Source organism: Ovis canadensis, chromosome X, assembly GCF_042477335.2.
Source record: "Ovis canadensis isolate MfBH-ARS-UI-01 breed Bighorn chromosome X, ARS-UI_OviCan_v2, whole genome shotgun sequence".
NCBI classification, from domain to species: domain Eukaryota; kingdom Metazoa; phylum Chordata; class Mammalia; order Artiodactyla; family Bovidae; genus Ovis; species Ovis canadensis.
In genome coordinates, this window is record NC_091727.1 from 35,243,720 (window position 1) to 35,255,890 (window position 12,171).

The window sequence follows — 12,171 nt, forward strand, 5'->3', positions numbered from 1 at the left end:
TCATGTCAAGTGTTTGTATAAAATTCCCTATCCAGATACTGTTCTAAGAAGTTTATGTATGTTAACTGATTTAATCTCACAAAAATCCTAGAAAGCAGATTATATTGTTAGATGAATAGCTTGATAGATGGAAAAACTGAGGCATAGGCTTGTTGTTGTTCAGTGGCTAAGTCCTGTCTGACTCTTTGAGACCCCATGGACTGCAACGGGTCAGACTTCCCTGTCCTTCAGTATCTCCCAGAGTTTGCTCAGATTCAGGTTCATTGAGTTGGTGATGCTATCTAATCATCTCATCCTCTGTCACACTCTTCTCCTTTTGCCTTTCATCTTTCCCAGCATCAAGGGTTTGTTTTTTTTTTTTTTTCCAATGTGTTGGCTCTTTGCAACAGGTGGCTAAAGGTTTGAAGCTTCAGCTTCAGCATCAGTCCTTCCAATGAATATTCAGGTTTGATTTCCTTGACTGGCTTGCACAATGAGGTACAATCTCACACTGGTCAGAATGGCTGCTGTCAAAAAGTTTACAAGCAATAAATGCTGGAGAGGGTGTGGATAAAAGGGAAACCTCTTACACTGTTGGTGGGAATGCAAACTAGTACAGCCACTGTGGAGGACAGTGTGGAGATTCCTTTAAAAAAACTGGAAATAGAACTGCCATTTGACCCAGCAATCCCACTGCAGGGCATACACACCGAAGAAACCAGAATTGAAAGAGACATGTGTACTCCAATATTCATCGCAGCACTGTTTACAAGAGCCAAGACATGGAAGCAACCTAGATGTCTGTCAGCAGACAAATGGATAAGAAAGTTGTGGTACATATACACAATGGAAGATTCAGTTCAGTTCAGTTCAGTTCAGTCACCCAGTCATGTCCGACTGTTTGTGACCCCCATGAATTGCAGCACACCAGGCCTCCCTGTCTATCGTCAACTCCCAGAGTTCACCCAAACTCATGTCCATTGAGTCAGTGATGCCATCCAGCCATGTCATCCTCTGTCGTCCCCTTCTCCTCCTGCCCCCAATCTCTCCCATCATCAGTCTTTTCCAATGAGTCAACTCTTCGCATGAGGTGGCCAAAGTACTGGAGTTTCAGCTTTAGCATCAGTCCTTCCAGTGAATACCCAGGACTGATCTCCTTTAGAATGGACTGGTTGGACCTCCTTGCAGTCCAAGGGACTCTCAAAAGTCTTCTCCAACATCAAGCATCAATTCTTCGGCACTCAGCCTTCTTCACATTCCAACTCTCACATCCATACATGACCACTGGAAAAACCATAGCCTTGACTAGACGGACCTTTGTTGGCAAAGTAATGTCTCTGTTTTTGAATATGCTATCTAGGTTGGTCATAACTTTCCTTCCAAGGAGTAAGCGTCTTTTAACTTCATGGCTGCAATTACCATCTGCAGTGATTTTGAAGCCCCAAAATATAAAGTCTGACACTTTCCACTGTTTCTCCATCTATTTCCCATGAAGAGATGGGACCAGATGCCACGATCTTAGTTTTCTGAATGTTGAGCTTTAAGCCAACTTTTTCACTCTCCACGTTCACTCTCATCAAGAAGCTCTTTAGTTCTTCTTCACTTTCTGCCATAAGGGTGGTGTCATCTGCATATCTGAGGTTATTAACATTTCTCCCGGCAATCTTGATTCCAGCTTGTGCTTCTTCCAGCCCAGCGTTTCTCATGATGTACTCTACATATAAGTTAACTAAGCAGGGTAACAATATACAGCTTTGACATACTTCTTTTCCTATTTGGAACCAATCTGTTGTTCCATGTCCAGTTCTAACTGTTGCTTCCTGACCTGCATACAGATTTCTCAAGAGGCAGGTCAGGTGGTCTGGTATTCCCATCTCTTTCAGAATTTTCCACAGTTTATTGTGGTCCACACAGTCAAAGGCTTTGGCATAGTCAATAAAGCAGAAATAGATGTTTTTCTGGAACTATCTTCCTTTTTCCATGATCCAGCAGATGTTTACTCAGCTATTAAAAAGAACACATTTGAGTCAGTTCTAATGAGGTGGATGAAACTGGAGCTTATTATACAGGGTGAAGTAAGTCAGAGAGAAAAACACAAATACAGTATATTAATGCATATAAATGGAATTTAAAAAGACAGTAACAATGACCCAATCTGTGAGACAGCAAAAGAGACACAGATATAAAGACTGTGGGAGACTGTGGGAGAAGTCTTTTGGGCTCTGTGGGAGAAGGTGAGGGTGGGGTGATTTGAGAGAATAGCATTTAAACATGTATATTACCATATGTGAACTAGATGACCAGTCCAAATTCAATGCATGAAACAGGGTACTCAAAGCTGGTATACTGGGACAACCCAGAGGGATGGGATGGGAAGGGAGGTGGAAGGGGGGGTTGGGATGGGGAGACACTCATGGCTGATTCCATTTGCCATGTCAATGTATGGCAAAAACCACCACAATATTGTAAAGTAACTTGCCTCCAATTTAAATAAATAAATTTTTTTAAGTTAAAAAAAAAAAAAAAAGATTGACTGGTTTGATCTCCTTGCCATCCAAGGGACTCTCAAGAGTCTTCTCCAACACCACAGTTCAAAAGCATCAATTCTTCTGCACTCAGCTTTTCTTTATGGTCCAACTCTAACATCCATACATGACTTACTGGAAAGACCATAACTTTGACTAGACAGACATTTGTCGGCAAAGTAATGTCTCTGCTTTTTAATATGCTGTCTAGGTTGGTCTTAGCTTTCCTTCCAGGGAACAAGCCTCTTGTAATTTCATGGCTGCAGTTACCATCTGCAGTGATTTTGGAACCCAAGAATATAAAGTCTGTCACTGTTTCCACTGTTTCCCCATCTATTTGTCATGAAGGCCTTTTGCCTGCTGAAATGGCCCACACTCTGTGGGGTATGTTTCTTCCGGGGCCTCTCTCACTTTCTGAGATGACTCCATATTCTGGGGCAGTTCTCGCCTTTCGAGGAAGACCACATTTTGTCTATGGAATGTGTATCTCTCTAAATCAATCCACTTCTTATCTATTACTTTGCCTCTCACTGAACTCTTTCTGTGCTGAAACATAAAGAAGCTGAGCTTCATTAAGTCCTGGGACCCAAGTATGTGATTGGACTTGAACCCACAATCCTGGACTCAAGGTCCACTGGAAGTCGAATCTTCCACATGTTGTACGTAGTTGGTTCTGATCAATGATATCAATAATGATATCATTCTTTTAAAGGTTGTGCTCTGCCCCCATTCCTTCCTGTTTCACTATGTCTGTCATGAATCAAGTGGCCATGCACATGAGTTATTTTTGGGGTTTTGTATTCTATTCTTTTTGTCTGTTATTCTATCATTGTGTCCAAAAAGCTTAATAACCATATAGTAACAATACTTAACTATATTTCGAAAACTACTTATCTATATGTGTTCCTTTTTATTCCAAAACCAGTGGAGAAACAGCTTATCAAATTTCATAAAAATCTATAGTGCTTTTGACTGGAATTACTTTGAATCTATAATTAAATTGAGGAATAATTGGTATCTCTACATTACTGAATATTCCAATTCATAAACAGTATATGCCTCCATTTCTGTATATTTCTTTAAGGAGTTTTTAAATTGTATAGTTTTACATGTAGACTTATATTTTATTTAGATTTATTCTTATACAAATGCAAGTTTTATGTTTAAATGAAAATTTTACTATATTTTTTTCAAATTTTTTGGCATTACTTGCCACCCCAAAATGTGTCTCTTTGGCTTGCAGTTCATTTTAGTTTGTTTATTTTGAAGAAACATAAAATTCAGGAAGTTTTTCTTTTTCAGTTCAGTTCAATCGTGTCCGACTCTTTGCGGCCCCATGGACTGCAGTATGCCAGGCCTCCCTGTCCATCACCAACTCCCAGAACTTGCTCAAACGCGTGTCATTTTCTTTTTACCTCCTCCTTAATTGTTTAAAATAATTTGGATATGGATTCTGCACCAAAAAGAGAGCTATCACCAAAGGTAACTTTGCCTTATATAAGAAAGATTCCCCTAAAGGCATGGCAAACCTTTGTTTACCAAATATTTGCATCTGTGTCTCCATGTGAATTGCCTTCCTCCCCTTTGAAGAACTAGACCTTGCTCCTTCTCCTTATTAGTTTCAGTGAATTTTTTCGGTTGTATTAGTTATTCCAAAGACTCAACTTTTGGCTTTTCAAGATCGCTGTTGTTGTTATTCAGTCACAATATCCATCTCCTTGTGACCCCATGGACTGCAGCATGCTTGATGTGGAAAATGTGCCAACGTTTGTGCTAAAATTCTATTGGCTTTGTATTAGCTAAAACTTCATACACTGTTAATTCAAAAGAAGGAAAAACCACTAAAATCCACAGCTTGTTATACATATACTCTTTAGAAGAGGTAGAGGAGGAGCAGGAAGAGGACAGGAAAAAAGAAGGAGAAATAAATTAACAACCTAAAACCAAACCAAAAAAATGAAATAAAACCCTAAAGAACATTTGGTATAAATTTCTTCCCTTTTTCCACCTTGCAGATAAATAAACAACTTAATAATATTCCTCATGATATAACAGATAGTAGAAGAGCACAGGCACAACTAAAATCAGAAGAGGAAAGAATTTATGTCTTTACCTATCTATAGCTCACTGAATTAGCAAGTATTGACATGTTAGCTGAAACATGCTAAATAATAGATAAGCAAAGCATTTCTGAGAATATAACACGTCTGCATGTTCTTTGCTTTTCTGAAGCTGTATATGTGCATTTTCAGAACTCTCTTCTAAGCATTTTTTTTAGAACAGTCAAATCTTGCTGTGAAGCACTTTTTATTAAAGTATCAGTTTACCTATTTGGAGACTTAAAGCCTGTACCCCACATCCTTGGTAATATATAGTGAACTCTCACTATAACTGACAAAGTATTTGCCCTTATTTTCCAATATCTGAATTAGGTCAAAGTTTTCAGAACAGTGCTTGTTTAGTGAGTGCTATTATCTCTAAGTAGGTAACTTCAGTTCAGTTAAGTCGCTCAGTTGTGTCCAACTCTTTTCGACCCCATGGACTGCAACATGCCAGACCTCCCTGTCCATCACGCCAGACCTCCCTGTCCATCACCAACTCCTGAAGCCTACTCAAACTCATGTCCATCACATCGGTGAAGCCATCCAACCATCTCATCCTCTGTCATCCCCTTCTCCCACCTTCAATCTTTCCCAGCATCAGGGTCTTTTCCAATGAGTTAGTTCTTCGCATCAGGTGGCCAAAGTATTGGAGTTTCAGCTTCAGCATCAGTCCTTCCAATGAATATTCAGGACTGATCTCCTTTAGGATGGACTGATTGGATCTCCTTGCTGTCCAAGGGACTCTCAAGAGTCTTCTCTAACACCATAGTTCAAAAGCATCAATTCTTTGGCGCTCAGCTTTCTTTATAGTCCAACTGTTACATCCATACACGATTACTGGAAAAACCATAGTTTTGACTAGAGAGATCTTTTTGTTGGCAAAGTGATGTTTCTGCTTATGCTGTCTAGGTTGGTCATAGCTTTTCTTCCAAGGAGCAAGTATCTTTTAATTTCATGGCTGCAATCACCATCTGCAGTGATTTTGGAGCTCCTCAAAATAAAGTTTGTCACTGCTCCCCCTGTTTCCCCATCTATTTGCCATGAAGTGATGGGACTGAATGCCATGATCTTAGTTTTTTGAATGCTGAGTTTTAAGCCAACTTATTCACTCTCCTCTTTCTCTTTCATCAAGAGGCTCTTTAGTTCTTCATTTTCTGCCATAAGGCTGGTGTCATCTGCATATATGAGGTTATTGATATTTCTCCTGACAATCTTGATTCCAGCTTGTGCTTCATCCAGCCTGGCATTTTGCATGGTGTACTCTGCATAGAAGTTAAATAAGCAGGGTGACAATATACAGCCTTGACGTACTCCTTTCCCGATATAGGTAACTTAGTAGGTAATATTAACCATGTCATTGTTTTGCCCCTATTTTAAAATGAACATTTGTTGCTTACAACTGAGTATGACCTAAATAAGAATCAGTTATTAATAGACTGCATATATAAAACAGCTTGTAGTAATAGAAAATTTTAGAATTATGAATGTTTATTAACATTTCAAATATTAAAGCTTGTAATAATAGAAAATTGTAGAGTTCTTCTAGTCAAAGGATGAGCGTACCATTCAAAAAGAAGGAAAAAGAAAGAAAAGTTATAAAGTGAGGTGTTACTAAAATATTAAAAATAAAAATTCAATCCAATAGTTACTTTTCTCAACATTGGTAATAAAATAGTAAAATTTTGAACACAAACATTTTTGTGAATAGTTGGAAAAAGTCCTGCATTATGACTTTACAAAAGGAAAAATGATCACTATTTATAGTGTGTGCCAATATTTTTAAACTGATTTTAATATGACATGTATTTATCCTGATTATCTCTTGCTTTCCCTTATTCATCTTACCAATGAATTTAAAAATAAAGTTTTCAGTGTAAATGTGCACCATTTTCAAGCTTGATATTGGTCATGGTTTCACATTAAATTCTAACCTAAAAATGTGAATCAATTTATGAAAATATAATTAGTTAAATATCTCTAGAAAAATTCAAGTCTTTGTACACAAGTCCAAATGAAACATGACTTTAATTTTCTAAGTACAAATATTTATTTGAGACCTACAGTTTATTCAAAATAAAAGTGAAAATGATCCCTACACCATCTACTCTGGAGACGTGTCAGAATGAAAATATGCATTGCTATAACTGGAATGTGAAGTAGATTTTTTCTGTCTCCCATCATGATTGTGTATGGGCTGAGAGAATGGAGTGGGGGTAAAAAAGAAGTTACTTTAAGGGAAAATAGGTTATGTTTCATATCACCAAAACATCCAACAGCCTGAATGTCTTATAATATACTGACATTTTCCATCTGAGAACACTGCATATGTACCCTCTATAGTAACACTTTACCTGATGTAATTTGCTAGGGCTACATGCTTAGATGAGGCAATAAAAAAAACTTTAATTTTAAATTCTTTGGAGATAGCTACCTGAAATTAAACATAAAAATTGTCAGGAACAAAAGCATAGCTGTACAAACCATTCAAAAGAGAGACAGAGGGAAAGAAAGAGAGCAAGAGATTCACTTGTGAAGAAGCATCTGGATGAAAGTTATTATAGGAAATTTCATGGCTTTTAAAAATTCATTTAACCACTACCTATGCTAAATGCTCAGTAATCCTCTCTGTTTTCTATGTATTATTATTAAAGTCTAGGCCAATGTATAAAAGTCACTTTGAATCAATAGTAGAATACAGTCAATCGATTACTTACATATTGTTTTACAACTAACCATTGATTTGAGCAATTTAATTCATGCTTGATTTTCCAACAATTGTTTATGAGTAGACACAGCCAAAAAAGAACTTAAATGTGTTATGTTCTGATGTCAGAATTTATTTTGATTGCATTCTGTTCGATTTTAATAGCCTGCAGCTGTGTGAATTTAAGAGCTGCCTTCTCCTTTCCCAAAACACAAACTCTACATGGTAGAAGATAGTTTCCTTTAGTCTCACTCAGAACCACCAAGTAAGAGTATAAAATCATAGCATTTAGCCCCAATGCTTCCCCTCCACTCTCAGTTCTATAGGAACAATAAATTCACCAGAGGAACAGTATGAAAAAAAAAAATTCATGTGATCCTCAAAAAGCAGATTACTAAGGTTACTGTGGCAACGAGTGTTTTTTAAAGCATTGCAATACAATTTAACCTAAAAGAAGATACTGGAGGTGCTAAAGCCTATTGATTGCTTTGGAGCTGTAATACTTTAGTTACCCTTTCTGGGCTATTTCTTATGATTGTGAAGACACATCTAAGAAAAGAGCAGCAACCTTGGAGGGACAGTTAGGCTAAACATCCAGCAGTTTAATAGTATATGTGTTGTGAGGAAAAAAGAATAGAAACGAAATTTAAGTTTTAAAACTGACAACTTTGATATAACTTATATTAACTAGTTCTTTTTGGCTCACTATTACCAAATTCTCTTGGCTATTAGAAAAATATTTTTTGATGCTAAGCATCTCTTCCTGCTTTACTTTCCTTGTCAGGTTAGGAAAATCACTTCTCTAATAATTAACTTCCAAGATAATAAATTAATGAGTAGGCTGGCCAAAAATGACCCTTGACTAAGGGTCTATTTTTTTTTCTTTTGCATTGTTAACAGTATTATCTTTGGTAAAAGATTTAATCTCTCTTCTTTATTTTCCTATTTACTGATGGGAGCAGTTCAGGGAACAAGTTTGAAAATAGAACATACTTTAAGACTTCTGCTTGAATATAATAAAGTAGAATTTTTGATACACATCCTCTCTCAAATCTCTCCATACAGTAAATGTAAAGAATAAAATGGACAAAAAGCAATAAAACAAATAATTTCCTCAGCCCCATGTGACCAGGAATGAGAACTCCAAACTGAAACAGCGCTGCCAGTGCCACCTGTTAAAATTAAGGACCAAAATTCTAAGAGGTATGATCAAATAATCCTTAGAACACATTGAGATCTAGGGTCGAGTCACAGGAAAGGTTGAGGAAGTCCTTGCAGAAGCCATGGTATGAGACTACAGAACCACAGGGGAGCAAAGTTAACAGATCATAAGGCATTTCTCTTTGAGCGAGAGTAGAATTTGCCACCCTAAAATATATCTCTGGCATAAGGATTTTCTTGAGCTAGTACATTTTAAGAAACAGCAGACACAGAAAAAGCTCAAAACACCAAGTAGACATAACTCTCTTTAAGGGACATTGACGTTTATAAGAGAAATCTCCAATTGTAAAGGTGTATCAATACAGGAAGAGAAGGACGACTCTAAATGTCTAGGAACTCTTATCAGTGGAAAGAATAATGATGTAAATCTGCAGGACAACCTTACTCTCATTTAGTATTACTTATACTAGGCCAAGAAATACCTAAATTTAGAGCTTAACAGTGCCACACACACACACAAATATATATATACACATATATATATACACACACACATATATGTTATTGATTTTGTTCAAGCTAAATAATTCCAGTATAAATAAGATTTTAAAACTATATGTAACAGTAGTATAATTAAATTCATAAAAGCCTTATATATTGTTCACTAAATATTTGTTCCTTTCCTTTTCGTACAGATGGTACTATTAGGTCAAGCTTACAGCTATCTCTTTCTGTACCACAATCATATCCAGTTGACTGGGCAGAGCCTCCAATAGGCCATTCCATGGTGAAGTAGTTTTACACTATTCATCAAGGAGTTTCCTTAAAAGAGCCGTTAATCTGCAGCAGTAACTAATCAAGATTTTCCTGCTAATCAAAAATATTTCCTCACTTCACAAAATGAGCTATTACAAAATTAGCCAACACCAAATATCTGGTTTATACAATCACTTCCCCCTCTTTCCATTTTCCCTCAAAGATAAAGGAAGAGAAACATCAGTAACTACCCAGGCATAACTGATATTTATGCCTTCAATGAGAATTTAAAATAGGAGTGCAACAAATAAAGCTTAGAGAACATTGACTAAATTGAAATATTGACAAGTCCCACACACTATACTCTAATGTTTAGAAAAATGTGGTTCCAGATTAGGAGAATCAACATGACCTGGAAATTTGTTAGGCATAAAAATGGGGGCCCAATCTCAGACATCAGAAATTTTCATGTATAAAGTTTAATAGTGAGCCTTCTAGGTGATTCTGATGACTCTTTAACTTTGAGTATCCCTGCTCTAGTCTTTAACCAACTCTGTTCCCAAAACCTTTTCTTATCTTTTTCTTTCTCCTCATATGTCTTATTCTAACCATTGGATCCAGAGGGAGTATTAATTTTCCTCATGATAGTACTTATCACAAAGGCTTCATTTTTAACACTATGGTTATGAGGTATACTACTTTGTAATTTTACACATCTAGGAAAAAAGAAACCAAGAGCTTTCATCAAGATAATAACATTTATTTACGTTGAAGTCCAGACCTCTAAATGTTCACAGTCTGTTTTGGCCTCTAAAAGAACACAATTGTGGAGATGACACTTCATTTTCACATTTTTATTCACTGCTCTCCTTTCATCTAAAAAGGGGTCCAGAGAGTGTGTGGGTAAGGAGAGAGGATATTTTTAAAAATCAAAGAAAAATTGATAGTTCTCTCAGATGGACATACCTATGTTTGTAAACTTGGAATTTTCTTCTATGCTTTATGTGTTTCTTAGTGATGAAAAAACCTATTTGAAAACTATTTGAATTTTAAAAGATATTTGAAATCCTTTCAATTTGACCACCACCATCACTGGATTAAAGTTGTTTTCCTCACACTGTTTCTAATTAAACAGGAATGGTTGTGCTCTCTTTGCAGCCACACATATTTGTTGGCTCATTATTATAATTTTTTTGCTTTCACTTTATGTTTTCATATGCATTTTCCCCTCAAACTGTTTTTTGAAAAAGGATATATCTTGGCTTCTCTGTGAAAAATCAGTTTATAAATTATCATGTAAAAATTTATTCCAAAATTTACCAGCTAAAAACAGCACATTATAATCTTACAATTTCTGTGGGTCAGGGAACGTGGAAGGAGTTCAGCTTGTTGCCTCCAGTTGAAGGTCTCTTGTGAGACTACAGTTAAGCTTTTGTCCCTGTGGCTGGGGCTGCCCATCCCCAGTGTTAATGATGTGAGGATGGAGATCTACACTCCTGTGGATGTTGGTAGGCCTCAGTCCCTTTGCAGATAGGTTTCTCCATAGGACTTCCTCACAACGTTGTAGCTTAGCTTCCTCCAAGATAAGCAATGCAAGAGAAAGTAAGATAAAGCACCCAAATCAGAAGCCATTATCTTTTTATAACTTAACCTTAGAGTCATATCTCATCACTTCTTCCATACTCTCTTTATTAGGAGCCAATACATCCAGCACAGTCTCAAGGGGAGATGATTACATAGAGTATACTTACCAGGAGGCAGGGATTATTGAGTACCAATTTAAAGACTGCTCACCACACTAGCATGCAAGCAAAATTATGCCGTGCTTTCCTCCCTAGATTTACAAAATTTCCTAATGAACTAGGGATAGTAAATTCTTCTTCATAAACTCTAAATTTGAATTTGCTTTGTTGGGAAATTGCTATGTACATAATTTGATATAATTGAGCTGTAACTAAGAAAAAGGTGCTACAAAATACCATGTACTTGTTTAAAGTATGAAGACTGGAAATTTAGGAAGAGATAGAGATAAAGACAGTAGAGGTAGAGATGGTGAAAGACAGAGGTAGAGCTATATAGTTACCAACATAGATATATAGTTATCAAGATAGATAATTTATTATGCATCATAAGTGTATATCAGGAAACAGATTATACACTCAAAAGTGTTTAACTGGAAAATAGCTTTTAAAAGGGTCTGTTTTCAGAGATGTGAACAGAGTTAAGGGATCTAACTAGGGACTAGTGACAGTAGAAAGCCATTATGGCCCTTGGGACAGAAGAATCAAGAGGAAGAAAAGGTGTTAACTTGGTGAAAGCTGGAGCTTTGGAAGAGGGAGTGCCTATTAAAGGTAACATGCATATGAGATACCTAAGGATCCTATTTAAATGCAGATTCTGATTCTGAAAACCTGGAGTGAGCCAGAAATTCTGTTTCTAACAAGTTCCCAAGTGATGCCTATGCTTCTGGTTCAGGGATCACACTTGGAATGACAATCATCCCAGAATCTCAAGGAGGCAGGGAAGAAATGGAAAGAATGAACATATCTGTCTCTCCTCTCTGCCCACCTTTCAAAAGTGGCTCATTGTCTAAATGTAACCAAAAGACAAAGACAAAGAAGACTAGGTGATTTAGCCTTAGAGGATGTCAACAACAAACTGGTGCTTGCCCAGGGCATTTGCCATCTGTCTCTTTGGTGACTGAATCCTGTGCAGCTGCAGCTGTTGACCTTTGACACATTCTGAAGGAAGTTCAGGATGCATAACAAGAATGAGGCACTTGGTCCTCCAAGAAAACTGATGGAACAGGTGTTAAGTTAGTTAGATATTTTCAGGAACTGACCTTCTGAACCCCATCCTTGCATCTTTTCATATCTAGAAAAGCATTAAACCCCTTCATGGTGACATCGGCTCCCTGTGACTAGCAGAAAACATTTTTGTAAGA

General features: G+C 36.9%; 1 pseudogene; it reads right to left on the reverse strand.

Annotated features, from left to right (window-relative positions):
• LOC138930076 (small ribosomal subunit protein uS2-like) overlaps window positions 1-9,257 on the reverse strand; it is a 53,585-nt pseudogene extending 44,328 nt beyond the window's left edge.
• Window positions 9,258-12,171: the final 2,914 nt, after the last annotated feature.